General features: G+C 36.2%; 1 long non-coding RNA gene across 1 annotated transcript in view; it reads right to left on the bottom strand.

Moving 5' to 3' along the window:
* The window catches only part of LOC107711727 (uncharacterized), a 9,182-nt gene extending 4,090 nt beyond the window's left edge, over positions 1-5,092 (bottom strand). The window contains exons 1-2 of the long non-coding RNA XR_001636728.1: positions 4,916-5,092; positions 3,915-4,025 (exon numbers count right to left, since the gene is read on the bottom strand). This is a non-coding gene — a long non-coding RNA (uncharacterized LOC107711727). The remainder of the gene's footprint in view (positions 1-3,914; positions 4,026-4,915) is intronic.
* Positions 5,093-5,737: the final 645 nt, after the last annotated feature.

Raw genomic sequence — 5,737 nt, 5'->3', positions numbered from 1 at the left:
GGGGACGGGGCAAGCGATGCAGAAAGAGAGTGAAACAGGTAAATAGAAAGGGGAAGGGAAGAAGGAAAAGGTGGCAGAGAGCAAATCAGAGTGTAAAAGGAGGGAACAGGGAGGGAAGACAGAGAAAAAGAGAGAGGTGCAGAATTCCCGCCTCGTGGAATCAATACAGCGAGGTGGAGTAGAGCACAATAGCTCCAGCCCCAGATGAGAGGTCCAGTGAAGCAGGTCTAATGCTAACCCCCACACTCCCCTCGCTCCCGACCCGTTTAGTATGCAGAGCTACCGACGAACCCCCCACAACCCCATTGGTCCTCTGCCCGCATGCTACTCAGCCATACATGCAGTCACTTCCACCAGGAAAACATCTTTTGTGGAGCAGAATTCCTCTGCTCTTCACTGGCAATGCGCGTGCACACACACACACACACACACACACACACTCGCATTCCAGCTGAAAACACAAAAGCAAACACACACACATACTCCTCCGTTTTTATCAGCACTTGAGAGTACCCAGGCCTCAATTAGTTCTTGATGAATGAGCCCATAAGATGCTGCTTTCTCATTTCCCCCCGTAGCTTGATATTCCAGCAGCCATTATGGGCGCAGCTCTCATTGTACTGTGAGTGAGAGGAGATCAGGCTGACTGAAATGTACCTTCACTCAAGCAGAGACACAGAGAGAGAGAGAGATAAATGGAGGAAGAAAAACTCTTGTTCTAGTATTTTTAACTCTTTTTATTCTTCAAACTATCCCTTTATATAATTATTTCTCCTTTTCCAAAATCCTTTTAGAAAGCCTCTTTTTTTAACTTTCAAGTACAAGACTGATGTGTGTGAATGCCTAACTCTATGCAATGGTCAAAACAAGATTTTCAGCACATATCTACAGTAATTCAAATGGTCGCTGAGAATTTCATAGCAGGACAAGTGTCAAAAGATGAAGAAGAGAGATTTTGTATTAGTAGAACTGAGAGCTCAGAACAATCTCACTATATGGCGTTCTATATCTGATGTATAATGTTACCTTTAGCTGGATTTATGCATCTTTGAACTGTAATTGATACAGTGCAGGTTATTCAGGGGCCAAAATTAACATGTGCCATGAGACTCAAATGGCTTTGGTGTGCAGAAAAAAACTATAAGTAAACCATTTGAAGGTTGACTTCCCAAAAAGGTGGCTGTTAATGTTGCAGAAAATTCACCTTTAAATCACCTTCTATATGATGTGAACAAATTAGACCAGAAATACAAATGGTTTACCTAAGAACAACTAGCTTGTTTAGAAGAAATTAATTGGCTGACATAAGCCTGGGGTTTAGCCAGGAAGACAAAAATACAAAACTAAATCAAGATGGCGATTACGACAAGTGTAGTAGGAATGTGTTCTAATGAAATAATGCAAGTACAGTTTTGTGGAAAGTAAATATTTAAGAGGAAACATTTCTAAAACCTTGATATCTGTCAGCAGGTTCATGAACTGGTTCATCATGTATGTATGACTGAAAACATTCCTGAAGCACCTTCACCCATTTCACAAACATTTTAAATGATCTTTCATCTATCGCTCTCTCTCTCTTTCTCTAATGTGTTCATGTGAATGCAGGCAACTTTTAAAACGCCTTATTTTTCACCTTTTTTCACACAGAACATCTTTCACACGTAGTGTTTCTGTCACAGAACAACATATGACAAACAATCCTAAACTTTCACTGCATTCCTAGTTGAGATCCCTTCATAAACTGCTTCACAAATTCAGAGAAACCACAGGAACATGGAGAACAGCAAAGACTGAGAGAGGAGGAGGATGAGTGAGGGGGTCGTTTAGCTTTGGCCAACAGTGTAACAATTAATGAGCATTAGGTAATAATGTTATTTATTTTATTTATTTATATTTACTTAAAATTATTGTAATTATTTTTAAATAAATAATTTGCTATATTTTTTATTTAATACATTTAATTTGTATTGACAAATCCCATGTTGGGAGAAAAAAGGAGACATATTTAAGGTGACCAAGCATGATGGGTATTGTGGGTCAATAGAATGCGTGTCGTGCATGCAGTGACATGACAAATGTTTTAAACACTGAAAATCAACCTGAATGCTTTGTTATTTGTGGTGAAAAAATTAACAAAATGTTGAGCTAATAAACTTATATACAGTGGGTACGGAAAGTATTCAGACCCCCTTAAATTTTTCACTCTTTGTTATATTGCAGCCATTTGCTAAAATATATTTGACCCAAAGATGGGCTGAAACAACCCAGTATTTTTTAGAGAGAGAGTGAATGTGTGTGTGTGTGTGTGTGTGTGTATGAACTGCATGAACTATGCATATATGAACTACATATATCAATGTATATATTTCTGGGAACAAATTAACCTACCGAGGGCTTATTTATTGAAGACTCTGATAATTATTTTAGTAAGCTTTAGTCAAAGTAGGGGTCATGACGAAAACAACAACAATAATAATAATAATAATAATAATATTTTTATTATTATTATTACTAACCACTTATTATTAATTTTTACTTAAACAATAGTTATTGTATTTAAAATATAATATTAATAAACATTTAACTTGTAATAATAATAATAATTATTATTATTATTATTGTTGTTATCATCATCATCATAGAAATTATTAAAATATAATAAAACAATAATAAATCTTGAATTTAATTATTATTACTATTATAAATTAAACATTACTATTACATTTTAATAAAAAAATAAAGTATTATTGTTTTAATAAAAATGTATAATACTTTATACTTTTTAATAAAGTATTTTACATTTTAATTAAAAAATTAAAGCATTATAATTATCAAGTATTTAAATATATATTTATACCATTTTAACCTTTACGACTACTACTACTATTACTACATCTACTACATCTACTACTACTACTATTATTATTATTTAAATAAAAAAAAATATATTGTTTTAATTGTTGTACTTTTAAATATTTAATAATAATATTTCAGATGACAGCATCACAAACACATGAGCTGAACCCCCATTGACAATTACAAAGCTGGTCCATTCACTTCCAGGAGAGGAAAGCTCCCACTGTGCCAAGATAAATTTTTTGTGCGTGTACTAAGGTATGTGTATGTGAGGGGGACCTGTCAATCACACATTTCTGTAGCACATCAGCTTTCAGTGATGGAATGGCTTTCTCTTTATCACTCACACAGAATGTGATCAGGCCACTGTGCTCACACATTCCAGCCCTTACAATGCAGCCAAGCTCAGATGCTTTGATTCAAGCTCACTACAGAGGCCCAGTAATGCCCCACAGACCCCGCATGAACTTAGTATCTCCCTTTTCTGGGAATGTTTTAATCTTAATATTTTAACTGCATAGCCTGAATTTGCATGGCACTAAAGTCTGAAAAAAAAGCCTGAACTTGCAAGGCAATAAAATCTGTCATCGTTGTTCATGGGACCACAGAAGTGTTTGAGCTAATCACCTGTGCCTTATCACAGGAAATTACATCATGACGATGCTGACTGGCTGATGGCACCACAAGAAAGCACAGTCCCAAACCTTTTACTAGTGACTATGATGAGTTCAAAGGCAGCAGAATTGGGAGATATACATATATTTATATACAGCATGTTGATTACAAATACAATTATTTGTCCAGTCATTACTCCAGTCTTCAGTGTCACATGATCCTTCAAAAATCATTCTAATATTTGATAAGTAACATTTTGTATTATTATCAATGTTGAAAATGGTTGCGCTGCTTAATAATTTTGTGAAAACTGTAATGTTTTTTTTTCAGGATTCTTTGGTGACTTTTAAATGGTAATGTACTAGAACGACGTTCAATAACATGCAAATAAACATTATAATGACTTCTAAAGACACTTTTTGTCTAGTCAACAATTTACTCACCTGCATAATAATGTAATTAAATGATCTTCATTTGGCAGTGGTAATGAGTCGAAGAGCGTCATAACTTGTGAAGAGCTGTGGGCTGAAGCCACCTGAGAGAGTGCAGCACAACTAATAATACAATAGATAAAAACAGACAGGACTAAATCAGTTCATCATCCTCCTTCCCCATCATCACAGTGCTTAATCTGTCAACTTGTGCTCTGTATGTGAATGCTGATTTGCTAGAGTAGTGAAAGCATCTGTAATTTTTTGTTTGTGGCCAGAATAACATAGATATACACATGTATTTTTGAACCAAAGAGGCTTGCCAAATTGTAGTGTTCTCTTTAACTCTTTCTCTTTCTGTCTAGACTCACCAAACTCTACAATCAGATGGAAAAACGAGTGAGTGCATCAGTTTGGTGAATATGTAAATGTGTGTGTGTGTGTGTGTGTGTGTGTGTGCGTGTGTGCGTGTCCCCATCATCACAGTGCTTAATCTGTCAACTTGTGCTCTGTATGTGAATGCTGATTTGCTAGAGTAGTGAAAGCATCTGTAATTTTTTGTTTGTGGCCAGAATAACATAGATATACACATGTATTTTTGAACCAAAGAGGCTTGCCAAATTGTAGTGTTCTCTTTAACTCTTTCTCTTTCTGTCTAGACTCACCAAACTCTACAATCAGATGGAAAAACGAGTGAGTGCATCAGTTTGGTGAATATGTAAATGTATGTATGTGTGTGTGTGTGTGTGTGCGTGTGTGTGTGTGAGTGTGTGTGTGTGTGTGAGAGAGAGTGTGTGTGTGTGTGTGTGTGTGTGTACAGTGAGATCAGGAGGTATTTCCTTTCCACCCACTGGTGAAGGACCTCACTGAAATCCTCTCACACCGCTGATATGGAATACTGCTGCTGGATTAGCATATCATTAGCATATTATTACCATAACATTACCTCAGCACAGTTTGTGTTGGTGTGTATGGACAAGGTATCTCCTCAAGAGATTCACGTCCCCCCTCACCTTTTTAACTGTTTCTCCATCTTTTTTTCTCTCCACGTCACTCTGTTTTTCTCCTCTGTCTCTCACGCAGAACCACGCTGGCAACAGCAGAGGGAAAGCGAGGCACCGCCAGAGTGATACAGGCACGTTCTTGTCTGCACAGAGAATGGAAGCTCGCCGCAGAGCTACGTGAGTAATCATACCCCTCTGAAAAACAGTGAAGACAAACACACACACACACACGCACGCACATACTTCAGAAATAAACAACCACGTTCTCTCCCAGGTGCTTATACCTTTACCCACACCTTAATGTTATTAAAATTCTCTCCGAAATATTGCAAAAAATACACTCAAACAGCCTGGTCTCGATATAACAACCTGGTAACTGGCTGTCAGTAAGCGCTCATACATGCACAAATAGCAAAACAAAACAAACAAAAAACATAAATAAAATAATAATACAATGAATGCTAGTAGCCCTCGAATGACGCGTTTCATATACGGTAGGTCTGCCTTCTCCAAACATACTTTCACTTTCGAGAATGTAAGTGTCATAAAATAAAACTACCAAATTCGTATTCAGCTTTCTGGGCTGACGAGTCAAAATTCTAAGTAGCCTAATGTTAAAAATCTCATCACAGATGTAATACTGAAAAAAATTGGTGGTGTGATTCCTGAAATCAGAGTGAGACATGCTGTGGACAATTAAAGTCACACTTATAAATGGATAAATGTAATTGGATTAATACTTCCATAGGAAATTTTAATCAAATTTGCAAAAAACAATCAAAATCCAAAAAGTAAATAATTATTAAAAAAATTCTTAAATAACAAATAAAT

This window comes from Sinocyclocheilus rhinocerous, unplaced genomic scaffold, assembly GCF_001515625.1.
Source record: "Sinocyclocheilus rhinocerous isolate Xijiao unplaced genomic scaffold, SAMN03320098_v1.1 scaffold1199, whole genome shotgun sequence".
NCBI classification, from domain to species: Eukaryota; Metazoa; Chordata; class Actinopteri; order Cypriniformes; family Cyprinidae; genus Sinocyclocheilus; species Sinocyclocheilus rhinocerous.
The sequence above is the reverse complement of the archived record's forward strand: the minus strand, read 5'-3'. Positions and strand labels throughout refer to the sequence as shown.